Source organism: Marmota marmota, unplaced genomic scaffold (assembly GCF_001458135.2).
Source record: "Marmota marmota marmota unplaced genomic scaffold, marMar, whole genome shotgun sequence".
Lineage (NCBI taxonomy): Eukaryota > Metazoa > Chordata > Mammalia > Rodentia > Sciuridae > Marmota > Marmota marmota.
The window spans coordinates 16,588,665-16,615,897 of record NW_025999999.1 but is presented as its reverse complement, the minus strand read 5'-3'; the positions used below and the strand labels follow the sequence as shown (position 1 = coordinate 16,615,897).

The 27,233-nt window shown below is 46.8% G+C and overlaps 1 long non-coding RNA gene across 2 annotated transcripts in view; it reads right to left on the bottom strand.

The window, feature by feature from the left end:
* Positions 1-5,609: 5,609 nt before the first annotated feature.
* The window catches only part of LOC107149899, a 29,572-nt gene continuing 7,948 nt past the window's right edge, over positions 5,610-27,233 (bottom strand). The window contains exons 2-3 of one of the 2 annotated variants that reach the window (XR_001504497.2): positions 13,981-14,138; positions 5,610-5,823 (exon numbers count right to left, since the gene is read on the bottom strand). This is a non-coding gene — a long non-coding RNA (uncharacterized LOC107149899). Of the gene's footprint in view, positions 5,824-12,103; positions 12,391-13,980; positions 14,139-27,233 lie in introns of those variants that run through there. The other variant, XR_001504498.2, reaches the window with a different exon arrangement.

Below are 27,233 nucleotides of genomic sequence, written 5' to 3'. Positions count from 1 at the left end.
CACTGAGAGGCCTTCCTCACCCCTGTCCCCAGCCTGGCTCACTGCACTGGGCTATCCCACACAGGTGGCCCTCCTCTTGCAGAAAGTAAGAAGCAGTGCTGGGTCTGGGGTTGTGGCTCAATGCTAGAGGGCTTATCTAGCATGTGTGAGGCCCTGGGTTCGATCCTCAGCACCACATAAAGACAAATAAATAAAATAAAGGTATCGTGTCCATCTACAACTAAAAAATACATATATTAAGGACATTTCTTTTTTATTTAAATATTTTATTAGTTGCTGATGGACCTTTATTTATTTATAGGTGGTGCTGAGAGTTGAACCCAGTGCTTCACACATGCTAGGCGAGGTCTCTACCACGGTGTCACAATCCCAGCCCCAAGAATTTGCTTAAAAAAAAAAAAAAAAAGCAGCATGCTTGTACTTAGGACCACTGTCCCTCTCCTTGGCTCTCCTGTGTCCTTTGTCCTTCCACCTTTGTTCTTGCTTCTTCTCCCCTCCCTGTCACTCAGTGCCTTGTGTTTACTCCATTGGGATCTTTAGTCCCTGGGTATTCAGGGCTGAGGAGGCAGCTGGTCCTTGGGTGGCCTCAAGACCCTGGCCGGAGGAATCCTGTGGCTCCCATATCCTTGAGTTCTTCCTTACTCTGCAGTAACAGAAATCTGAGGATGTCCAGGACCAAGAAAGTCTAATCAGAGCAGACTGTGCCACACCAACAACTCCCAGCTGATGGGACACAGAAAAGCATAGTCAGCGAGCTCCAGGGAGCACTTTAAAAGAAGTGAGCCCAGATTATTTTATAATCCCACACAGGACCAGTGGAACAGAGAAAGAAGCAAGCAGACGCTGTAACTCCACTCCTACTAGCTGTGTGACTTTGAACAACATTCTTAACTTTTCTGACCCTCAGTTTTTTTTTGTTTTTTTTTTTCCTGAAACAAAGGTGATAGCTGTGCTCAGACCATGGAGAAGAAGAAATGAAATGACACCAGTAAATGCAAGCACAGTGCCCACCCAGCAGTACAGTTCCAATAAACAGGAACCATCTATCATCATAATCGCCACCACCATCACAGGATTATCATCCTTTTCAAGTTCATATATTGTGAACTTGCACCCACCACTGTTGATGAAAGGCTTGCACCCTACCACTGTTGATGAAAGGGTTAACAATCTGGAAGTGCCTTCCTGTTCCTGGTAGAAAGCAGCTTGGAGAGCTGGATCAAATGACGCCAGGATTTTTCTTTCCAAGCTAGAGGTTAGGGACTCTGCCTGGCCCCACCTGCCCCAGAAAGGGGTGGGGAGCCCATTCAAGGAGGAGCCAGGTGGAGCTGGGGTTTCTTTCCTTTGCTTTAGCCCAGTTTGTTTTGTAGTCCTTTGTTTTCCCAAACAAAGCAAGAGCAAAACTTGTAAATACTACAGCTGCCAACTCAGGCTACGGTGATGGGCCTAGCAACTTCCACCCCAGAGGGCACAGCTCTCCATCCCCCCAGGACCATGGCAGCTTGGCCTCCATTGCAGTAACTAGTGCCCAACAAATTAAAGGAATGAATGAGTGAGTGGGTGAGGGAATGAAGGAAAGGGCTCCTTTCAGCTCAGACAATCAATCGTTTGATTATATTCTTTTCCCTTTTCCGGTTCTCTTCCTGCTCCACCAGACTTTCCTCCTTCTCTCCTGGGGCTAGGTAAGGGCTTTTATGAATTGTGTCATCAAGGGCTATTTGCCCCAGGCCTGGAAAACCAATCTATTCAAACAAAATGGTTGGACAGGCACCCACAGGATCATGCCAAAGAAACGATACTAAATATGAACAGCTCTATACACAACTCTTCAGTGCACGACTCAGTCTCTGTCCACTGAAAATGTCAAGGAACATACCTCGGGAGGGAGACAACCTCCTTTCTTAGGCTGCAGCCTCCGACAGATTATTTAAGGTGGATATAGAAGGTTCTAATAGAGCAACTAAATTCAGGATTTGTCTTTCTACCTCTATTGAGGACTCATGTCTGGGGCCTAAGAGATTAGAACATTAGGAAAGATCTGTCGTGAAGTACATCAAGCTGCCTTGTTCGACAGCCAGATTTGATTTTTCTTTTCTTTCTTTCTTTCTTTTTTTTTTTTTTGCCTGAAAAAGGGGAAAAAAAAATCTCAGCAGGCAAGCAGTCAAATGTAGTGGACATGGCTCTGGATCCTGAAAGCTCTGGCTTAAGCAGCTTCCTGGATATGGAATAATGTGCTTTGGGGAATGTATTAGGCTGCTCCCCGTGTTCCTTGGTAGCTGCTCTAGATGTGAATTATGCAATTCACAATTGATATGTTAAGGGCGTTAATGACCCCTGTCTGCTCCTTTGCAACATCTGAACCATCTTCTTTATGCTCAGGGCTACATGGCTCATTGTGTATGGAAATATCCTCCTCCCTTAGAATGAATATAAAAACAGCCAAATTAAGTAGTCTACATAACATTTAGCCAGGAATAACACAAGCTGGGAATCTGGACCTGCATATCCTTCATATATAAAATGACTGTAATGATAGAAACAGGTATTTTTAGTTTTCAAAGTATTTTCATATTTCATCTTTGAGTGGTAGAGTGCTTGACTAGCCTCCATGAGGGTGGATCCCCAGCATTGCAAATAAAATAGTAATAATGATAATAGTAGTAGTAATAATAATAAATGATGACACATATTGCCAATTAGGGAAAAGAAAACTGATGTCTAAAAAATGCAAAGGACTTGTCCGTGAGAACTGGCAAAAGAGCAGGAACAGAAATGGGCCACTCCAGATGTCATGCTCTTAGCTCTTAACCTGATTTTTTTTTTTTTAAATCTAAATGCAGAAATAGAATTCTTTTGGGGCAAAACATGAGTGTAAGGTGGGTGTGACTACCACCTGAGAAGCTTTGGCTCTGGCCTCTAGAAATTCAGAATACTGGGCCAGGAATCTGCATGTTTAATGATCCCCCAGAAGATTCCTTGGACCACATTTGGAGAGGGTTAGATAGTAGGTCTTTTCTTTTTCTGGAATTATTTAGGCCAAATCAAGAATGTTTAGCTACCTCTTAGTCTAGCTCCAGAACAACAAAATCAACTTTGAAAATCAAAGCTTGCTTACTCCTGAGATTTTTCCAGCAATTCATAGGTAATGATATCCCCAAGAAAAAAGTAGGCAAATGCCAACTTTCACCTTATTATTGTACTGGATTGTCTTACAGGAAGGGAGGTAAATCAGAGACAAGGCTGAACTCCAGCCTGAACTCTCTCCCTGGGAAAAACATTTACAAACATACTCTTCAGAATTCCACTGCAAACCACTGAAATTTCAGACTGTCCATTGAAATATTGAGACTTTTGGTGAGAAAATGCCTGAGGTTTTTTTTTTTTCCCCCTAGTTATGCTGGAAATTCTATGGCCAGATGTCTGTTTTCAGCAAGCAATGGTGAACCCTAGAAAGTTGAAGCTGCTGTGGATAGGAGTTACTAATTTACTAGATCAATTACCAACGGGTGGTGATGGTCAGTCAAGAGAAATATGACAGCTAAATTCCACTCTGACTCAAGCCAGTCATTTTTACAGGCATCATTTCGAGGAGCCTGAGAAATTTTGCAGTTCCACTTTTACTGACTCATAGCTCCCTTCTCAGTTACCCACCAAGATGCCTTGCAGATCATCAGCACAGGGTTCCAACTCTGTTCAATAGTTATCTTAAATCAGGTTACTGTGTTCTCTTAAGGTACTTAAAGTGGCAGCTATACATATGTAAATAAGCCCCTGTTTGCTGGGTAGAGGTAATTCTCAGCCCTGGCCTGTATCAGAATCACCTATGGAGCTTTTAAGAAAATCCAGATGCTAGGGACCCACCCAGACCTGATGACTCAGGACCTCCTGGGATGAAGCCTGATTATTTGTCCTTCTTTTGTGTGTATGTGTTTAAAGCTTCCTGGGAGTCCCCACCCTCCCCCACCCCTGCCCTTAACCTCTTGATAATGTTTCTGTTCTTCCTTTAGAGTAATAAAATTTGTCGTTTGTGGGGACCTTTCATGGGCTGGGGGCTTTGTCTACCACACACCTAATCTTTCTGGCAATTCTGTCCGGGCGGTGATTATCTCGCACATATTAGGAATGAGGCAACTGAGGCTTAGAAAAGTTTCAGCCGATTATCCTACATTACTAAGTCCAAGTGTATGTTCTTTCTATACAAAAATCCATCATTACTTAAGAGGCTCTGGGTTCAGCAAAACGAGTTACTTTGCTCAACAGAGTAGCAGAAACACCTGTGGATATTTTTCTTTTTGAGAAAAGTCCCAACCCTCCTCCTCTTTCTTGTCCTTTGGGGGCTCAGATCGCATTTCTGTAAGGGCATGTTCTTGGAGTCGCTAGCTCTGGCCAGCTTCCCCTCCTTTGTGTCCCCAGTCCACTCCATGCTCAACAGGACACGGTTCTGTAATTGTCTAAATCCTCCCAGAGGCTGGGGAGCCACACTCGCTGCTCCTTCCCTAGCTAGCCAGCTGGTTGAGGACTTGGGTCATATAAATGCTTAATAAATATTTGTTGAATGAATGGATGAATGGACAAACAGATGGACAGATGGATGGATGATCGATTGTAGTTTGAATTAACTGGCAATGGCGAACAGGAGGATAAGATGAAAGATTTTGGAATAGAAGAGTCATTTTAAAAAGTCTATGGAATCCTGTTAGTAAAGTGAGTGAAGACTCACAGCAAACAAAATTTAGGGCATACATAGGCAGGATGCCTCTGATGTGCCCAGGAGAACATCTAGTTAGGAATGAATGAATGATCGCCATATCTTGTTACAGGACCACAGAAGTAACAATGCTACCTTGGTTTTATACAGTCACCCCCCCAACCCCACCACAAAGAGGCTAAATCACTCAGCAAAGGACAGAGTTTGTCACTTCTCATTTCAAAGAACTTTCTCAACGATCTGGTTATGTGGAGTCTGAAAAGCAAGCAAGCAAATGGGAGAATAAAGACTATCTGTTTGACAGAGTCGGAAGCTCCCTCACTCTATTGCTCCACGGTGGTTGATATAAAGAGAAAAGGTTTTGAAATCGTGGCTGGTCTTCAAGAGCAACAAAGGGCATCTTACAACACAAAGCAGAGCATCAACAGCACAACCCAACCAGGAAGGTAGCATGCGTGGAGACAGGGAACATCAAGGGGTCTGAAGGGTAGCGGAGGAGGAAGCTTCTTGGCGTTGTCCTCCAGGATGCGGGTAACCTGTGTACAAAGAGGAGCCTCATGATATTGTGGGCTGGTCTTCAGGAGCAATAAAAAGCAGTCGAAGAAAGTTTCCAACACAGTACACCCCTCCCACCCACACACCCTCTTGTACCACACCATTCTTCTTTCTCTCCTTCTTTCCTCCATACTGCAGAGCCAGGAGTCTGATGTAAGATTAAACCCATTTTGAACATCAGAGGGAACCAGGCCCCCCCAAACCCAGAACATTTTTTCCCTCATTACCACCTCATTAAGATGCCCCTAAGGTCCTTACTCTTTATATGACGATATCATGCAAAGAACAGGTCCCATATGCCTGCGATGAAGCATGACTGATATTTAAGACCAACAACTCAAGAGCAGTTGATGGCTTTTGTGTTTATTCAGAGTGGCACTTTTACGCGAGACCGTAAAGTGGCGAATTTCCTACACAGAGCCGTGAGTGTGCGCGTAGGGGCAGGTGGTGTGGAGGCCAAGGTAGCACAGGGGAGCTCTGAGCTGGCCCCCAGCCGGGCAGCAGTCTTCTAGGACTTCCCTGTCCACGGTGGAGCTCCTGTTGCCAGATCCCATGGCCGCCTGGGAGAGAAGGAGGAAGTGAGGTCAATGAGGAAAATAGTCAGATAGAAAAGCAAATTGTCCCTGACAAATGAGTCACATGCACTCTAACCAGCTTGTTCTGAGAAAAGGAAGCCTTCGTTACTTGAATTTAACCTCTGAGATTCCAAGCACTGGGATATTTAGCGGATGACCCTTGGTGTAGTAGTGGAAATATTCCCATCCACAGAGGTATACTTTGCACCCAGATTTATTAACCTCCAACTCATCTGCCATTTTGATCTTTGGAAGGGAAGAAAAAGGGTGATTGTGGCCAGGTGTGGTGGTGCATGCCTGTCATCCCAGTGGCTTGGGAGGCTGAGGCAGGGGGATCGAGAGTTCAAAGCCAGTTTCAGCAACTCAATGAGACACTGTCTCTAAATAAAACATAAAAAGGCTGGGGATGTGGTTCAGTGGTTAAGCTCCCTTGGGTTCAATAGCCTGTACCGAATAATAATAGTAAAAACAATAATAATAATAATGTGGCTCAAGTGGAGTGAATGTACCACTTAATTTCCATCCACTTTAGCCTATTTCCAGATGTGGGTAGTTCGAGGTTCCTTAGTCTTATTAACCGCGCTACATAAATGTAGCTTCAGTCTCCCGTCTAACTGGATTATGGTTCTTAGATTTTCTTCTTCTTTTAAACAGTTTTATTGAGATATAATTTACACACCACCTAATTCGCCCATTTAAAGTGTACAATTCATGGTTTGGGGTGCTCTGTTACTAATTTCAAGAAATCATTTCTATATTTTCTTAGTAGAAATGTTAGTATTGCTATTGAAGAAGGAAATCAAATTGAAATACAGAAGGAAATGTTAGAAAGACAAAAGGAGAAAGTATGACAGGGACAGAAGGAAGACTGCCTCTGGATTTCTCAATCTTTTAGGATTCAGATACCAGCAGGGCTGGGCTCAGGGGTGGAGCGCTTGCTGGTGTGTGCAGGGCTCTGGATTCAATCCCCAGCACCGCCCCCCCCCCCCAGCCAAAAGACACCCGAGTGTGGTGCTGGAGGAAGAGAGCAGAATAGGCTGTATGGATGGGGGCTAAGAAAAGCCTTGTGATTGGCCCTAGGAATCTCAGACACCAGGGTTTCCTGTCACCCTGCGGAGCCCTCTCCTGGGGGAACCAGGCAACACGGTGACCTGAACCAGGGGCCAATTTTCAAGTCAGTCCTTTTCCTGCTTCTCAAATGGCAGCATTTAATGAAGTAAACTTTTTACGGAGAACTTTTTTTTTTTTTAATGAGAATTCAGAGAAGTTTCTGGATTAGCTGAGAAGTATGAAAGTATTTAACCTCCACTCAGCAAAATGCCTTTTATTAACATTTTTCCTTCTACTGTTGCTCACAAAATCGCACTTTCTCCAACATGCTCTCCATCTGGTGTTTGGACCTGGTTATAGGTTATAGATTATAGGCAGACGGTATGGATCACGGGTACAGCGTACCCATTGGCCTGGAGCTTGATTTAAGGACCAGAGGATTTTTCAGGGCGAATGACTGTGGGAAGGAAGAAGAGCAAAAGGTCCTTGCTCCATGAGTGACACAGTGGCTGCTCAGATGGCAGCAGAGGTTGAGGTTGTGACCCTCTCCACAACCTCCACCCTTTGGGAGGTGTGATCCAGAATGTCTTCCATGAATGCCACTGATAAGGGGCTTTTTGAGGAGTGGAGGAAGGGAGGAGAGTCAGACAGAGACACTGCAAGTCACCAGCATTGGTCTGGACCTTGATGTCTATTTCTGAAGTCAAGGAGATGCATGGAATAGACAGGCCGGGGAGAAGCGAGCCCTTGAGATGGGGTCTTTGGCCTTCATTTCAGGCCTGATTCATGCTCTGGGGTTATAACACCCACAGGGCCTGATGTCCTGTCTGTTCTCAGAGCCTCTGGTGACTGGGGCATGCCCACCATACCCCCACCTGCTACCCTCCACTCCTGGAGGTGGGGCTAGCTCCATATTAATAGTCCCGGGTGGCTACTCCGCCCAGGAGGACAGCGTGTACCCAGGCCTTGGAGCACACTGAGTGCTGTCTGACCAGATGTTCCTGGAACATTCTGCCACAGTCAGGCAGTGCAGGAGAGAAAACCAAAAACACCCTGAGCTCTCCGAGGAAGAGGGAAAACCAGATCCGAAATGGAGGCTCCCATGAAGTCACGGTGGGTGGAAGGGCCAACCTAATCAGAGGACAGAGGAGCCCAGTGGAGCCTTAAGTCATCCTGGGAGCGTGCTGCTGGTGCCCACCTGAGGGCTGTTCCTCAGAGGCTCCACATCTGCGAGGCCCTCTATCTACACGCCACAGCCTTTCACAGTTAGTAAAGTTGGTTAGTGAGACTTTCCCAGTAGGTACAGGCTGCCTGCTGCGATGTGAGTGGGTTGTCTTAGCCACCATCTGCCTCAGTTTCACTACTTGCTGAGTTGGGGAAATGCCATAATACGACTCACCTATTAAGCACCCGACTTTTCTTCCATTATGCTTAATAACATGGTAATGAAGAGCATGGTTTTTTTTTTTTTTTTTTTTTTTCGGTACTGGGGATTGAACCAGGAGCATTTAATCACTGAACCATATCCCCAGACCTTTTTTTATATTTTATCTAGAGACAGGGTCTTGCTGAGTTGCTTAGGGCCTTGCTAAGTTGTTGAGGCTGGCCTCGAACTTGCAATCTTCCTGCCCTAGTCTCCCGAGTCCCTGGGATAACAGACGTGTGTCACCGTGTCTGGAAAGAGCATGGGTTTTTTTAAGGTAGACGAGTTTGAATTCTGGCTTTGCAGGTTACTTTGTGCTTTGGGGCAAGTGTGTTGTTAACCTCTCTATTCTTTAGATTCCTTAGCTGAAAAGGGGACCAGCTCACACCTCTGGCTTCACTGCCTCTTTGATAGGAGTCAGCCGACCTGTGTTCAGGTTGGCTGCCTTGTGGAGAGTTCCTTGAAGGAGTCAGCATGACACTGGGTTCTCCTCCCCTACAAGTGCCCCATCAGTAGTGGCTCTGATGGCTTTCTGAGCACTCTCAGGGCACCTGGAAGCTCAGGTGAAACAGATTCAGTTGACAGTATTTCATACCTTCCAGGGTTTTGCAATTTGGTTGAGAAGACAGACTATTAAATCATTAGGGAGAATGATACACATACTTTCCTGCAATTAAACCTCACAGTGTGTGGTTCCATATGTAAATGCTGTGGCCCTGGATCTTCATGGAAGGAAAGAAGATAACGGAGAGGGAATGGGAGGTGGCACTGGGAGGATGATAGGCGTAATCTGTTGATGGAGGGACCTTAATGATGATGCTCAACCGGTGGCTGGAGAAGAAATCCTTGTCTATAAAACAAGTGCCCCTTATCTTCTTTAGATGAGCATTTTTTTTCTTTCTGGCACTGGGGATGGAGCCCAGGTGTGCTCTATGACTGAGCTACTCGTCCAGCCCTTTCTATTTTTTATTTTGAAGGAGGGTCTTGCTAAATTGCCCAGCTGGCCTTGAACTTTCGATCCTCCTCCTTTTTTTGGCACCAGGAGATGAACTCAGGGACACTCGACCACTTGACCATATCCCCAGCCCTATTTTGTATTTTATTCAGAGACAGGGTCTCACTGAATTGCTTAGCACCTCGCTTTTTTGCTGAGGCTGGCTTTGAACTAGTGATCCTCCTGCCTCAGCCTCCCAAGCTGCTGGGATTACAGGCGTGCACCACCACACCAGCCAGCCTTTGACATGAACTTGCAGTAGCCATTCCACCTCACCTGCAAGGACTTTCCATTCCATCATTCAAATTCCAACAAAACCCTGATACCAGGGATTGGAGAAGACAAACCTTTCTCTGCTTCCCACCATGAGTATAGCTTTGCTGGGGGTACCCCAAACTCCCCTCCAAGCCTTCTTCCTTGCTCATCTGTTCATTCACTAGGATCACAGTCCTGTGTCCTGCTGCAGAGAAGTGTAGACAGGGCCACGCTGTCAAACTGCTTCCAGTCTAATCAGGAGAGTGACCCTGGGATGTGGCTTGTCTTGCTTCTCTTCTGTTCACTTGGCAGATCCTCTTTGTGGTTGCATTTATTCTTGGTATACTTATGGGACATTCTCACACTTTCCAGACGTTTCTTTGATGATTGAGACACAGAGTATAGATCACAATGAGTTTCCTATCATTTACATCATTTCTGGGGGTCCTCTGATTGATCTAGTTTGACAGGCAGGGAGGGGGCTGAGGCTGTAGCTCAGTGGTAAAGTGCTTGCCTCATGTGTGTGAGGCACTGGGTTCAATCCTCGGCACCACATAAAAATAAATAAAGATACTGTGTGTTTATCTACAACTAAATAAATATTAAAAAAAGAAAGAAAGAAAGGGAGGTATTTCTGTGACTCCCGTTTGGCAGACAGAGTCTCACAGAAGGAAGCTACCTTGCTGGAATGTGAACTTTTATTTCCTGGCTATAAGTCAGTGACACTGGCTACATTGTCACCCTCTAGCGTGCTATGAAGCTCCTTGAAGGCAGGGCCTGTTTTTACCAACCCTCTCTTGTGTTACCTACATTTAGGCAGGGTGTGCTGGTAGAGGCTAACAGAGGAACTCAATCCCTGATTTGTAGTGTTTGCCAACTTCTGTTGTGTCAATACCCACATTGGGGCTGATTTCAAGCTACCAGTGTGACGTCGGTCACTTGCAAAAACCTCACAGCTTGTATAATGTAACATTTGGGGTCTGCTTTTGCTTGGACTAGTGTAACTCCTTCATGAAATAAACTGAAAAAAAAAATCCATAAAAAGTTCCTGGAAATATAATAATGGGCACTTCTGAGCTGATATAAGCTTGTTCCACACACCAGTTTGCTAAATGCCTTAAATATACTGCAGAGATATTTGATCAATCCAGAGGTTATGATATTCCTCCATCCAAATTCATGTCCCCTGGGGGTAGAAGAAGCCTGTCCCAGTTGACACTGTTGGATGGAAGGATCTACAGGACTCAGTTCCTTCCGGACCTGCAGCTTCCCAGAGGCCAAGCAATGTTGTTGGTGGAGGTTTCTGGTTCTGGCAGACGCAGAAGGGGGAAAAGAGATTTAGACCAGAAGGATTTGAAGACTATGGACGAGAAAAGGAAGGAGAAAGGAGAAAGGGAGGAAAGAGAGGGTGGAAAGAAAGAAGGGAGAAAGGAAGAGAAGTAGGCTCATAGGATGGGTGTTGATGGAGGGAGCCTCTCCTGTGGTGGGCACCTCCAGTCCGGTGCCTAGCACATAGTAGGTGCTTGGTAAGTATTGGTGGTAAAGACCCAGTCATAGCCTACTTCTGCATCTGTGCCTGATCTTTCCTCTCAATGAGATTCTGAGATCTCTGAAAGCAGGAAACCACATCACTCATTTCTGTGCCCAGGATATCACTGCCTCATTCTAAAGTTCACAGATATTATTTCTAACTCTTACTATGACAATGTTGCAAGGAAGAAACAGGCTCATCAAAATCAAGTACCTTGTTCAGACTTGCCTAGCTATTAAGGGCTGGGGCCAGGATTCAAGGCCTCTCTGCTCTCCCACGCCACCTCTGAAGGGATCAGGAATCTTTCTGACAAGTAAAGTGTGAATTTGTCTTCTTACCCAGAGAACTCCACTTCCCTTCTTTTCTTCAGTAGCCGTTTTTCACAGGGGCTCAAAGATAAATGTAAGAACATTGATACAAGCATAAAACACGCATTCTGCAAACCTCAGCCTTTGTGCCTTGAATATTAACCCAGAGAGATCATGAAATAATGAGGCTTCATAACTATCTACTCAATTCCAGAGAGCACGTCTCAGGGAGACAGCAAATGCATTTTCAAATTTTGCCATGGTGAAGATTATGACATGTTGTTACTTATCAACAACTCTAGGAATTTGGTTGTAGGTGCGTGCCTGTAATCCCAGTGGCTGTGGAGGCTGAGGCAGGAGGATTGCAAGTTCTCAGCCAGCCTCAGCAATTTAGCAAGGACTAAAGCAACTTAGCGAGACCCTGTCTAGAAATCAAAAATAAAAAGGGCTGGGGATGTGCAGTGGGAAAGTACCCCTGGGTTCAATCCCCAGTACAAAAAAAAAAAATTCTGGGAGGGGGCTATTGCCAACCCCTCCTTACCAGGGGGGAGAAAAACCTTGAAGCTCATGGAGGGTAAGTCATTTGCTCTACCAGTGGAGTACCCCCTTATCCTAAATGTTTGATAGCAAAACTGTTCTGAATTTCGTATTTTTTTCTTGAGAAAAACATTTTGGAATATTTGCATATATGGACTAAGATACCTTGGAGGTGGGGCCCAAGTCTGAACACAAAAGTTTATGTTTTATACACACCTTATTCAGGTAAACTCAAGGTAATTTTATCCAACGCTTTCAGTGAACCAGCATTTTGCCTGTGACCCAGTGCATTGGGGCAGCTGGCAGATAGGAATTTTCAATTTGTGGCTCCTGTTGGTGCTCAAAGAGGTCCACATTTTGGAGCATTTCTGATTTTGGATCAGGGATCCTCAACCTGTATTTGCAGATCCCATGACGAGGACTTGGGAAGAGTTAGCTCATCTGGGAAGTGATCCTGGAAGAACAGGGAGGGAGTAGGGAAGGGAGAGACCTTGCAGGCTCCGCCGTGGACTAGTGTTGCTTAATCCTGCTGGACGTTTTGTGAGGCTCCTGTCGGGGTGCCATCTCTCTCCCACAAAGGGATGAGGAAGCTGAACTGCTTATCCATCAGTCACTTCCCTCTTGGGGGGAATGTCTTCTCTGGGGAACTCAGGTTGCCCTGCTCAAGGGCTGAGCAAGCTCCCTGGGTCCCAGAGAAAGTCTGGGTCACAAAGCAGAAACCTGGGTGCTTGATGGGAGATGTGTCAGCAGAAACAGGGAACTGTAGGTGCACTTGAAGGTGAGCCATGGCAACATGGGGCACGTTTGCCCAAAGTCAGGCTGAGAGTTGGAGGAGCCAAAACTGAGATTCTAATGCATGTTGATTTCATGCCAAGACTCATTTCCTTCCTATGATACCAAACACTTAAGACAAATTAAGGAGGTAGAATCCGAAGACCTTGGAGATAGAATGGGTGGTCTGGTGAGAAGGAGCAATGGTCCAAGATGGGGCCCAAGGTTCAGGCTGATTTCATTTGGTGGATGGGGTTCAGTTATTGCCTGAGAAAAAGAGTACAGACCCCAGGGGCAAGTGACTCTGTGTTTGTAGGAATCTACTTTAACTACCCAGAGCACCACCATCTTGGCCACATTTATTTCTTTTTAAGAACCCAATCTCTTTATTTCATAGCCCAAATCCATGGACAAGAACAATAAGCCCAACAGGAGGAGCTAGTCCCCAAAAGCCTCATGGGAGGGAAATGAACTAAAAATACAGGCCTTCCTGGGCCACCCAAGCCTCTTTTGAAGTGCTCAGAATAGTCAATTATGCAAAACAAAACAAAACCTAACACACACACACAGTAGAAGTCCAGGACTCTGTTTCTTAGGGCTCCTTAGCCAAAGATGTCGCCTTACTGTTTTAAATGGCGCTGTTTGTTTAAGAGAAGAGCAGGTGTTCTCCTCATTCACACCAAACAAAGCCGAGCCCTGGCCTAGGCCACTGGGGGCGGCCATTAGTGCTGGAGAACGGGGAAGGCAAGGCTTGGCGACCTTCAGTGTGGAAATAGTTCTGTTTGTTTGTTTCTTCTCCCCCCCGCCCTTTTTTTTTTTTTAGTCATTTCTTTTTAGCAAATCCATTGGATCGGAATCTCGGTATCCAGATTAAAAAAAGGGAAAACTGAAATCGGAGGAAAAGCCATAAACATGTGACAGCTCCTTTGACCTCCTTGCCCCATCCCCGCTGACCCCTTGGTCATTGTCCTCATCTGCCGTCACCTGTCATTGCAGGCTGGCACTTTGAGCTCTGGGCCTGGAGAAGCCCAGCTGGAAAGGGGCCACCTAAGGGAACATTTGCCTCACCTTATTTGGATGAGCAGACAACAGGCCCACCTCGGGCACCCCGAGTCAGGACCCCCACTCCAGAGTGACCTGTTCAGACAAGAGCTGAAGCAAAGAGCTTGTCCTTGGCCCCACACAGAACCAGTCTCCCATCGCAGCTCAGCAGCTGCCTAGCTGTGTGGCCTAGGGCTGGTCACTCCCCCTCCTACTGCCTCAGTTTCCTTACCTGTTAACTGGTGACGATAGCATCTACCTCCCAGGGGTTGTTGTGAGGGTTCCAAACCAAGACCGAGGAAGCTCAGCACTTCTCAAACAACTTCATCTCAGGATTCCTGGACACTCATGAAAGTTTTGAGTGTGCCAAAGACCTCACCTTGGAAAATTCTAGAAAAGATATTCATGGGTCATCAAAGTGATGACATCACCATGGGTCATATATCCTCTAGAAAATTCTATTGTACACTTAAGAAAGAATAAGTGGGCTGGGGATATAGCTCAGTTGGTAGAGTGCTTGCAAGAATAAGTGGGCTGGGGATATAGCTCAGTTGGTAGAGTGCTTGCCTCATATGCACAAGGCCCTGGGTTCAATCCCCACCAACCTGCCCCCCCCCCCCACACACACACAAAGAAATAAGTGAAAAAGCAAATAATGCCTTAGTAATATTATGAAGAATCATGAAAAAAATATTTTCAGTGCTGGGGATATAACTCAGGACCTTTTGCATGCCGGGTAAGTGCTGTATCATTGAGCTACATCCCCAGTCCCTAACACTTTTGACATTGCAGACACACTGAAAGGGTCTCAGGGACTTTGAGAACCAGTGTACCAATGCATGCGAGGTCCTTAATGCCTAATGCATGGTAGGTACTCAGTTCAGTGGGAAGGGTCGAGGGAGTTGGCATTTCTGGCTGTGTCTTGGGTCAGGTGCATGGGTCTTGCAGACTTGAAGTTGTTGGGTAAATACCAGGTGGAGCACATGTCAGAAGGTTGGCTAGCTGGATCCTCAGAGTGCAGCCATGGGGAAGACCAGCTAGAAGCCGGACAGGCCATGAGGGCCAGTGGGAGGTGACAGTGGGCAGGACTTGCCAGCCTATTCTCAAGTTCCTGTTGTCACTCAGAAGACGGCGATTCATGCAGTTTAAGCCAGTGCATGTGAGTTACATGAAGCAAGTTGGAAAGAAAAGAAAGAAAAAGAGAAAGAAAGGAAGAAAGGTAGGCAGCTAGCTGCAGGATTGGAGGGCCTCTGGCAGAACCCCATTCCCTTGTCCTGGACAGCAGAGATTTCGTCTGTGTTTCCTCGAGTGTAAAGCAGGGACAATGTTACCTCGGATTGGCTGTGAGGGCCAAATGACACAGCATCCTTAAGAGGGCAAATCATGCAAAGGAGGGGTGCCGTCGATCAACCCCTGTTTATAGAGAGAGTCTCTGTCTGTCTGCCAAATTCAACAGGATGCTTCGTAAACATTCACTGCTGTGTCACTGCGGATGCCTTCTGGAGGGCACAAGTAAAGGGATGGACCCTGGCCCCGAATCTGTCTTGCTGCCTTGTGGGGAGGGGTCTGTGCTGTCCCCTGCAGCCGAGGCGGCTCCTGGATTCCAGGGCTTTCCTCCCTGTCCCTCATGCAGAGGCCAATGCTGGCTCCCAGGAGGGGTTGGGCCACAGCAATGTTAGGCCACCGGTCTTTGTCATCAGTCAAGTGACTTGGTGGTCCCCAAGGGCAGAAGCCCACTGGTCCTAGCAAGGGTGAGAAGTGCTGTCATTAGCACCTGATGCAGGCTCAGCAGCACAGGGAAAGGCCCAGCCAAGGGCACCTCTGGCTGTTAGGTTGTGGATGGAAGTAGGAAAATAGAAAGAGGAGCAAGAGCCCAACTTCCAAGACCCAGAGTGACCATGCTGGTGTGCAACGGCCCCTCCTCCATGGGCCACGCTTCTGTGAAGCACCAGGCTGCATATCCCAGTGGTCAGCACAATTGTCTGCAAAGGTCTAATGCGCAAGGATTCTAGGTTTTGCAGGCCACAGGGTCTTTGCACCTCAGCTCCTCATTTATAGCACAAAACAGCCAGGGATGATAAATAATTCAATGAGGGTAGCTGTTTTCCAATAAAACTTAGGCCTGTATTTTTCAAATAGAGGTCCACAATTCACAGTTTGCCGAACCCTGACATATGCTATCCTGGTGACAGTGGTGCAACAGCAGTTTCATTGACTCCAAACTATAGTGAAAAAACCTGGGTCAGAAAGGTTAAGTAATTTGTATGAGGTTACACAGCAGCTAATGAGCAAACCAACATGGAAACCCTGGTTTGACTTCAAAACTGATGCTTCCGTCATCCTGACAGGCCATCAGGCTGAGAACATACTTGTGGTTCGGGGAAGCCCTGCAGAGCAATTCTCAACTCTCCCATGAGGCCTGAGAGCCCTGTCTTCCTGTCCAGGACTCTAAAGGAAAGCTAGAGGCCACCAACTGTTGTCACTCAGGCTCCATGTCTTCCAGGGGAGGTGGCCTGAGCCGAGGTGACAGCCCAGGCACAGCCAGCATGACTGGGCTGGAAACTGGCCTTGGCACCAGCTCCCTGGCGCCCAGTTAAACTTTTGACTTTCCAAATTAGAGAAGTTGAAAGTTCTGCTGGGCACTTCTATTTATTTATTTATTTTTTTAATGGGAAACTTTTTTGTTGTTGTTGTTAATTATTTACCAGAAATGGCTCTCCCTGCCCCCATCACCTGAAATTATCTTCCCTTCCATTTCCCCTCTCCCAAGAGGTCTCCAGAGCTCCTCCTCCACACAAAGGAAGGTAAAGTGTGCTGAGGGACAGAGAGGGGGGACTCCAGACAGCTTGAAGGCTGTCCCCTGCAGGAGTGGCTTCCCATTGGCCAGCCCGGCTCCCGGGCATCTGATCTATAATTCAGCCACGGTCTCCTCCCACCCAGTCCATCTGTTATCTCCCTGTATATATTGACTCTTTTACCCCAGAAGCTGCCTGGGATCGGGGTGGGGAGCCTGGCAATCCCATTGTCAGAGAGGTTAAATATTAAGTTGGGCTCAAAGTTTGTTCCTGCCCCCACCCTCCCTCCCTTGAATTCCCTTCTGGCCACACCTCCTTGCCAAAGCAGGAGGTGCTAATGACCTGATTTACATCTGTGTAAATCTGAGCCGGGACACTAATGAGGCCTGAAGTGGCTGGAAACACCAGGGTGAGCTGGCGGGGGCCTGGTGTTGGGACACTGTGAGCGGAAGTCCTGCTGCCGATTGCCCAACACAAGCCCTGGCAGAGACACAGGAGCAGAACTCCAAACCCAAGCCCTGCCACCGGGACGGAGGTGGCAGGAAAGGGTTAAGTGAGGGGTAGGAGACCCCCGTGCCACCCCTGTTCCCTGGAAACACCTTTCTCTTCCTTCCCAGGGTGCAGGCGCTTAGCCAGCGCCATACATAACTGATAGAATCAGGAGGCCCCGTTTCCGAGCTGGTAATGACTGTGAATACTCACCTCATCACTGGCAAGGGCAGAGGACACTGGTCTGGGGTCACTGAGCGTCCACCTTTGTCCCCAATTTGGGGACAAAGTCACCCACTTCAGAAGCCGGTTGTGGAGCAGTGGCACCCCAGACTGATGGGGACTGAGTTTCTGTGGCACAGCTTGCTTGGTCACTGTGTGGCCCTGAGTGTCAGCCTGCCTTCCCAAGCTTGCTTTGCCATAGGGATGGTTATAATTCTCTCTCTCTCTCCAAGTACAGGGAGGGTCCCAGAAGCTAGTACATGTGGGTGCTTTGCGTGATACCTGGCACCCAGATGCTCAATCTTTGTTTTAAATTAAAAAAATTTAGCCTGGGGCTGGGGATGTGGCTCAAGCGGTAGCGCGCGCGCCTGGCATGCGTGCGGCCCGGGTTCGATCCTCAGCACCACATACAAACAAAGATGTTGTGTCCGCCGAAAACTGAAAAATAAACATTAAAAAATTCTCTCTAAAAAAAAAAGAGAGAGAGAGAATTAAAAAAAAAAAAAATTTAGGCTGGGTGCAGTAGCACATGCCTATAATCCCAGTGGCTTCGGAGGCCGAGGCAGGAGGATCACGAATTCAAAGCCAGTTTCAGCAAAAGCGAGGTGCTAAGCAACTCAGTGAGACAGACCCTGTCTCTAAATAAAATACAAAATAGGGCTGGGGATGTGGCTCAGTGGTCAAAGGGCCCCCAAGTTCAATTCCTGGTACCCCCACCAAAAAAATCATAATTGAAACATCTCAATAGCAAATATTTGTGGGATATAGTGTGATTGTGTGATTGTGTGTGTGTGTGTGTGTGTGTTACTGAACCCAGGGCCTCATGCATGCTAGGCAAACACTCTACCACTGAGCCACATCCCCAGACCACAGTGTGATGTTTTGACACATGTATACTATGTTTAATACTCTTATTCATTTATTGCTAAGTTGATGGCTCTAAAAGAAAAAAGGCAGGAGAAGGAAAGGATTTGAGTGAAAAGGGACTTGAGAATTTAATACCACCCAGTCCCAGGCCCACGCAGTCTGGAAGCCATCAACAGCAGCCAGATTTGGGGCATGCTCTTAGTTTAACCTCTTGAGCTCAGTTTCCTCATCTGCTAAATGGGACTGTGGGAGATGCTTATTTCCCGCCCTGTAGGCTGGAGGTGAGCTTCCTTTGAGGTAAGGAATGTGAAAGAACTTTGGAACCCATAATCCCTTTATGTGGTAGTTAATTTCATTTGTCAACATGACTGGGCTAGGAGATGCCCAGATAGCTGGTAAAACATTAGTTCTGGGCGTGTCTGTGAAGGAAGGTGTTTCCAGAAGAGATCAGCGCTGAGTCAGACTTGGCTGGTGGAGTGAGGCACATTCACCCTCTTCTCTGTTTTTGTACATTGGAGCTCTTGGTTCTTGGGCTTCCAGTTTCTGACCAGTACTTACACATTAGCTCTTCAATCTCGGCCTTTGGACTCACACAAAAACAATACCCCTGGTTTTGCTGGTTCTCCAGTTTGCAGACAGCAGATTGTGAGATTTCTCAGCCCCCAGAATTGGGTGAGCCAAGGCTCATGGTCCACAGTCAACCTCTCCCCACCATCTTCCACATATACATCTCCTACATTTCTGAGTCCCTGACTAATACATTCTACAAATGCCATTTGTAGGGCTGTTAAGGACATTAAGGCAGCATCCACTGCAGCACATTCCTGACAATGATGATGGTGGTGACGCTAATAACAGCACAAAGTCAAATTTCTCCAGGGACAAGAACTGCACCGTCCCTGTCACCCTCAGTTCCTTCCCCAGGCAAGCACAGGTGGAGGGCTTGGGACTGGGGTTCACACGCACATCTGAACCAGCTCCGTGTAGTGGGCCGGCACCAGCTTACAGCCACACGACAGGCCAACCCAAAGCCAGCAAAGACCTGTGCTCCTTTCCCAGGTGGAACTGCTCCTCTCAGTGACCATCTGTCATTCCAGTCCCTCTGCCGAGGACCTGTGCCTCGGACGTGCTCACAGAGGATGGCTGAATGAACGAACGAACGAACGAATGAATTTGCCGTTACCAATTCAGCTCCCCCGCAGAACCCTCAGCCACATATTGTCCTAAAATAAGCTTCCTTTCTACTATAGAAGAAATATTGTTATTATTTGTCATCAAGTTTTTAAAAACAGCCACAAATGGGCTGGGGATATGGCTCAGTTGGTAGAGTGCTTGCCTCGCAGGCACAAGGCCCTGGGTTCAATCCCCAGCACCAAAAACAAAACAAAAAACAACAACAAACAGCCACAAAAACTGTGATACTCCTTCCATGGAGAGGGAAGGCTCTGTCCCATCCTCTTAAACTAGCAGCTACTCAGACCAGAAGAAGTGACATAAATGAAACCTTGTGACTCTGTCCCCTCGCTCTCTGCAGAGACAAGGCATGCCCTCTGAGTCCCTCTGAATTCTTGGCCACAGACTCTTAGTAGGTGTGGTTTTACAGTCCTACGTTGGACCGTAATGGTGACTGGAATGTCCTTAGCTTCTCTGCAGCCGATCTGAGCTGCAGTCAGTCTGGGGGCAGAGTTCAGGTGTGGATCGCTCACCACCCATCAGGGCTGGGACTAGGGTGATGAAGGCCCAGTGCTTCAGGCACAGCGCTGAAGGAGGCAAGCACTCTCAGGGTCATGGAGTGCAGGGTGAACCTTGGGCACCAGCACCTTCCTCACATTTGCACCTTGGATGCTCTTCCTACATCAACTTAGCCCCAGCCTTGATTCCTGGAGACCAGTAGAGTGCCAGGTCCATGGTAGGCACCCAGTCAGTATTAAATGGATGAATGAATGAAGGTTATCAAATAGACCCAGAGTTGGGCATGATGGTACAAGCCTGTAATCCCAGCCATTTGGGAGGCTGAGGCAGGAGGATCACATGTTGGAGGACCATGTGGGCAACTTAGCAAGACCCTGTCTCAAAAAAAGGGGAGGGGCTGAGGATGTAGTGCAGGGTTAGAGCACCCCAGGTTTGATCCCCAGTACTTAAAAAAAAAAAAGAAAAAATTCCCTGACATGCTCTCCTTCTTGGGATGGTGATGGAGTGACTAGTCCTAGATTGGAGGCAGAGGGGTGTGGTGGATCTGAGTCCTCCTGCCGTAGCTCGGTTGCCACGGAACCTGGAGCAGGTTGCTGAGCATCTCTGAGCCTGCAGTAATAATACCCGCCCAGAGGGTCATTGTGAAGAGTAAAGGGGACGCACCCACATGAAGGACCGGTGCTGGCACCCCGGACATGTCCTTTCTCTTCTCCCTCCCTCTTTCCTTAAACTAGGTGACAATTCAGCAATTTCACCAAAACCACTCCAGGGGAGTCATGGTTTGGGGAGCCTTGGTTTTGCCCAGTAAGAACTTTACTTCCACTTGTTCAACTTGTTCACATTTTTTCCTTTGCAGAAGAGAGGCAGGATGCTCTAGTCGTTTGAATGACAGGAAGCAGAGGCAGTAAGGTATGGGTTAAAGTCCTAGTCCTCTGCCACTCACTTACTTAAACTTCCTAACTTGCCTAAAGTGATGTGAGCAGAACCTCATACAACAGTTGCAAGCAAGAACCCCAAATCTCAGGGGCTTAACAGAGTGGAGATTTAGTTCACGATCACGTTACCCGTTCAATACAGGCAGATTCAGCATGTGACCTTCTGTGTAGTGCCACCATCTTCTAGGCTTCAGGGTCATTGGGCAGAACCCAGACGAGAGGCATTGAAGAGGAGGTTTTTTTGTTTTGCAGTACAGGGTATTTAACCCAGGGGCACTCTACCACTGGTTTACATTCCCAGGCCTGTGTTTAAAACAATCTTAAAATTATTTTGAGACACAGTCTCATTAAGTTGCTGAGGCAGGCCTCAAACTTGCAATCCTCCTGCCTCAGCCTCTTGAGTAGCTGGGATTACACCCGTGCGCCACTGTGCCTGGCGTGAAGGGGAGATTTTTTTGGGCTTGGCGTGGAAGAGGCACAAGTATTTCCCCTTCTGTTCCATTGAGAGGAAGCCCGCCACATGGTTTTTACCAAACTGCAAGAGAGCGTGATTCAATTGGATACTCAGGAAAAAAATATGACAGTCTCTGCCATATTGCCCCAGGCAGATGAGGATGTCTTAGACACAACAGGGGGTCTGCTGGGAGATTTAAGTGAGATGATGTGTACACAGTGCTTGGCACAGATGCTGCCCCAGAATAAGGGTTCAATACATTGGCAGCCACTTGGGTCACCTCTGGTGTGTGTGTCACGTGCTCCCTCTTTGCTGTGGAGGAGAGTCAAGCACACAGGGTGGAGGGTGGTTTGCTTCCTGGGCTGGGTGGAGGCACCAAGCACTGAGCGAGTATGTGGTACTTCACGAGCTAGAGAACACGGAGAGGGGAACAAGAACCGGTCTTGCTCTCAGAGTTCTTGCTCTCACTCCATATGGCGGAAGGACCTGGGCCCAGTGCCTGTCACTCAAGTAGAATTTGCCGTGTCCAGAAGGAACTCCTACTTAACTTTTGCTAAAGGGACTGGGTTGCCATTTGGAGGGTGTGACATCTGGGCTACCCCAGGAGGGTTCCAAAAGGTGTGACAGAGGGGAAAGGTGTTGCCAGGGGAGGGGCCGCGTGAGGAGAGAAACTCAGAAACAGACTGGGGACAGCAAATGGGTCGTGTGTGAGCATCAGGAGGAATAAAGTGGTTACCAGCAGCAAGGGACGTGGGAGATTTGTGTGCCATGAGGAGAAATTCTGGCCTTATTTTGTGGGCAATGGGGAGCCATCAATGGTTTGGGGTTCACAGCTGTGTTATTGTGGATGTGACACTGGGTACGGGTACCGCCGACGTCCTGATCAGATCCCTAGGAGCTAGGGGAGACAGGTCTACGTTTCCATTTTACAGATGGAAGAAGTGAGGCCAGAAGTGGTCTAGCCCATATCGGAGATACTTCCTGGCCCTGTGTCACGGAGGCAGTAAATAATTCTCATCTGCAAAATCAGCGGATGGGATTAGGTACCCTTCAACACCTGCCTCGGAGTTGCTTGGGTTTTCATTCAACAACACTGTGTAACAAGGTCTCCTAGGACCCAGCGGCACCCACACAGGTGAGTCTATTTCCAGCTCACATGTTTGTAGCCAGGGTTGTGTGAGTTGGCTGAGGCAGCCCTGCGTCAGGCAATGACCGACTGGACCTGGTTGTCCCTAACGGGTTGCTGTCACAGAGAAAACAGTGTTCCCACACACACAGTACTTGGCCAAGACACAGCTTAAACTCCTGGACCCACCCGACACACACATTAACTGGGATTATTGTATTTGGCGTCTCGCCCTGGTCCCTACCGGCATCAGCAGGAAAGACTAGCTCTGCCATTTGAATCGCCCAACTGCTACCTTCCCTCGGAAATCAAAAGGCAAATTACCTTCCTTTCATTAATCATCTCTTTTCTTACAAGATTTCACCTTTTGTTTTTGTGCACTTTACAAGGAAAAGGTGTGTTTTATGCTGTGTGTGGACTGCGGCGGCTAAGGGAGCCCTTTGATTTTTAAGTAAGAAAGTGAGTCTCGCGTGTGCAGAGAAGGCTCCAAGAGGCTGGGGACAGTACCTTGAGGTTCAGGCCTTCCCCCAGCGCTGGGTCGGAAGGATTGGACTGAAACTTTAAACATTTTGAGCAATACCTAGAATATGTATAATTTATAAGCCACACACCGTTGGCTGTCAAATAGGCGATTGATCTGACTCGGATCTTGTTAATTATCTTCCACATACATTATGCCTTAACAGATCTTCAGTATACTGTATATCAATATTAATAAGATTATAAAACACTATTGATAATTAGGAACAGAAAGAGACCAGGCCTTTGATTCTGGCTCTTACAAATGCTCCTGCCTCTCTCCAGATTAGAACACGGCCACTTTCCATTTAATAATATCAGATCAGAACAGCCATGTCCTAAAGAGGGTCATTAGAAGACCGCTAGGATTTGCACCAGGATGCAAGGGGCTATTTGAAAGCGAATATGGCAGTATCGCTGATGTGTGAGAAATTTGTGTCTCTTGTCCACAGGAGGCCTAATGGGGTGGGTGGAGTTTAAGGGGGAGCGGAGCCCACTTTGATCAGCCAAATTCCTCATTTTCTTTGTCCAGACTAATCAGATTGGTTTGGTTGTGCAGGATATTCACCGGGATGGCATTTTATCTTGATTTCTTCAATTGATGAAAGGGGGCCCCGTGGGGAAGACAGAAAAAGGGGCTGGGTGAGATTCAAGGCAGATTCTGAGCCCATCCCATTTTGGATGGCACTTTATTTTCTATTTTCCTTCTTCGGAAGGGCCTTGTCTTTTATGTTTTTGTTGGGTTCACAAACTCATTAACATCAAACAGGCAGATCTGCCACTAACTAAGAAAACGCAAGCCATCTCCCATTATAAACAGAAAGCTTGAAGCCCGGGTGCTTCCTCCCTGGGGCCCCTCACCTGGCTGAGGAGGGAGGAGGATGGAGGGAGAAGGGACACCTCAGGACCTCTGAGTGGCCAGGTCTGCAGTGTTCGAGTAGGGATCAGTGGCTTCCGGCCTGCGTGTGCATCAGAGTCTCTGGGGGTGTTTAAATGAAACCCACAGAATGCCTGGGCTATCTTTTCGTGTGTCCAGTTTTCACATTTATCTCTCTTTCCTTTGCAAATGCTGGCTCTATTTCCATCTCTCCTTCAACACTGAGACCTGGAATTGAGCTGTAAGGAAGGGCTTGCATCCTCTCCCTTTTATAATTGTTTGTTTACACCACTGTGAACTCATAGGCTCTTAATCCCATNCCCGCCACTAGCTGCAGGTGGATTCAGTTTACCCTGACCATGTGTCTGAGAGCAGAGGAGAGACACAGTTCTAAATTTCAGACACCCTTCCCAGGAGGAGGAAAAATAGATTGTGGGGAGCCAATCCCAGAGATCTACTGTCCACCTCTCCCAAGTGACACTGGCATGCCCACAGTAGCCCTTCCATCTGGTCTTCTGGAAGAAGACCCAGAACAATCCATTTAGAGTTTCATCTTAAGGATGCACAGGGCATCATCAAAAATGGTTCCTCATGAGGCTGGGGCTGGGGCTCAGTGGTGGTGCACTTGTCTGGCATTTGTGGGGCACTGGGTTCAATTCTCAGCGTTGCATATAAATAAATAAAATAAAGGTCTATCAACAACTAAAAGGAGGGGAGATCCTTTTGCAGCCAAATTAAAAAAAAAAAGTTTCCTCACTTGCTGGGCATGGTGGCACCCACCTGTAATCCCGACTTCCCAGGAGGCTGAGGCAGGAGGATTGCAAGTTCAAGGTCAGCCTTAGCAATTTAGTAAGACCCTGTCTCAAAATAAAGGGGAGGGGGTAAGAGCTAGAGGTGTAGCTCAGTGGTAGAGTACTTGCCTAGCATGCACAAGGCCCTGTGTTCAAACTCTAGTAAAAGAAAAACCACACACACACATACATACAAGGCTAGGCATTTAGCCCCTGGTAACCCTATCTGGATACCCTCATTTATTGGAAGCCACAGAGAGAAAGCACGTGTTTCAAAACACCAAGCATGGTAACACATGCCTGTAATCGCAGGGACTCAGGAGTCCGAGGCAGGAGGATTGCAAGTTTGAGGCCAGTCTTGGCAACTTATCGAGACCCTTTCTTAAAATGAAAAAAATAAAAAGAACCAGGGGTGTAGCTTTGTAATAGAGTTCCTGAGTTCAATCCCCAGTACTCAAGTAACAAAACAAAATGTGGGAAAAGCAAGTGTGTGTTTCTAAATTTTTTTTTTTTTTTTGTAGTGCTGAGGATTGAACCCAGGGCCTTGAGCATGCAAGGCAAGCACTCTACTAATGGAGCTGTATCCCCAGCCCAGTTTCTAAATATTTTATGAGTTTGTCCAGTTGGACAAGTCTTGAAGACAAATCCATGGCCACCACAGTCAGCAAACAATCTTTCAGTAACCAAAGTGATTCATTTAAAAATTAATTAAAACCTTCCATGTCCTAGCCTCAGCAATGTGCTTATTTATCATTAAATTTCTCCCTAAAAAGGATTTAAAGTAATTAAAAAATATATAAAACTGATCAAAAAAATAAAAACATAATAAAGACGTGGGAGCAAAAGAGGAATAAGATACAATAAGAGGATGTCAGAGCAAATTTTGCATACTGGAAGGACTAGCAGTATGTCTAAAGGTGGTATTATTAAATTTACTGCAATTTGAACTTCCTAGTAATAAAAGCAAAGAGGTAACCATGCAAAGTTCAAAAATTTACATTCGCAGGAAAAAATATCTTTTAAGTACCCAGATGGCCCAAGATTAAATCCTGGTTTTCTCTCATCCTTGCTTTGTGGCTTGGGCTCATTGTTGTTGTTATTTTTATTATTAATTTGCAGTACTAGAGATTGAACCCAGGGCCACTCTACCACTGAGCTGCATCCCCAGCCCTTTTTATTTTTTATTTGGAGACAGAATTTTGCTAAATTGCTGAGGCTGGGCTTGAACTTGCCATCCTCATACTTCAGCCTCCTGAGTTGCTTGATTATAGGTGGTCACCACCAAACTGGTCACGGGACCTTATCTAACAGCTCTCAGCTTCAGTTTTCTTACCTAAAAAATGGGATTAAGAGCCTATGAGTTCACAGTGGTGTAAACAAACAATTATAAAAGGGAGAGGATGCAAGCCCTTCCTTACAGCTCAATTCCAGGTCTCAGTGTTGAAGGAGAGATGGAAATAGAGCCAGCATTTGCAAAACAGGAGTGGTCCAGCAAGGCACATCAATCCCTGCCAGAACTGGGGGGTGAAAGCAAGGTGAGAAATAGGATATATAGGTGGTCTCCAAGAATTTTCCCACAAGTTACTTATCAGTTACAAAGGGAAAAACAGTAACTCTAGAGAGAGCTGGCAAACACCACTTTAATCAAATGATCAAAGCTGACATTCCCAGTAATGATCTCTATTGACATCTTGTACTGCCTGATAGGATGCTCTGAAAAGGTCAGAGCATGACTCTGTTGGTATCCTTGCCAAAAATGCATAACCTGAACCTACTCTTAGGAAACATTGGACAGATCCAAATGGAAGGATATTCTACAAATTTCCAGCTGGCCAATACTCTTTAAAATGTCTTGAAAGGAACCTAGATGTCAACTGTATGCCGCAGGAAACACTGAATTCTGTCTTGGAAAGAGTAGTACAGAAGCGATATAATCGGTGAATTTTGGGTAAGATTATCCAAATTATTATTAGTTATAATAATAATTCTATTCTAATTAGATTAGAATTAATTGATACAGAATAGAATAGAATTATTCTATAGATTAACTAAGTATTGCCTCTGTGTTAATTTCCTGGTTTTGACCAGGAAATTATTGTGATTGGACAGGATATTGACATTTATGGATTTTTTTTGGCAGCAATTTCGCAACTTTTCTGAAAGCCTGAATTTATTTAAAAAATGAAAGGTTAAATAATGATTTAAATGGGGCATAATAGATGGTCCTGCAGAGCACTGCGAGGGACACAGGCAGAGAGGGTGCCTCCCTGCATCCTCAGGGCGGTGAGCTCAGAGCACGCTCACTCTGGTGGGGCATGAGGGTGAATTATTGAAGGCCATGCCCTCGTAGTGTGAGGAGGACTAGTGGGTCTGCAAACAATAAGGGCATTATTATTGCCAAGGGGAGCTCAGGTAGGATGTGCACAGCACGAGGGAGAGGAGTTGGTTCCACTCCAGGAATCCAGAGCTGCCCCAGGTGATCCAGCGCTGCCTTTCTCACCCGCATGTTCCGTACCACCCTGAATCCAGCTCTCTGGGACAAGTGACTTCGTCTATACTGACGGCATCATGGTGAGAAAACTCGAGGCTATGGGTAGGGAATACCTCAGTGCACACCTGGGACAGGGACATCTTCTGGATCCTTGAGCATGGTTCCCCAGAGCTGAATGGGACAGATGCCAGAGACCTGGGCTGGCTTGCTGTGCCGGTCAGATCCCC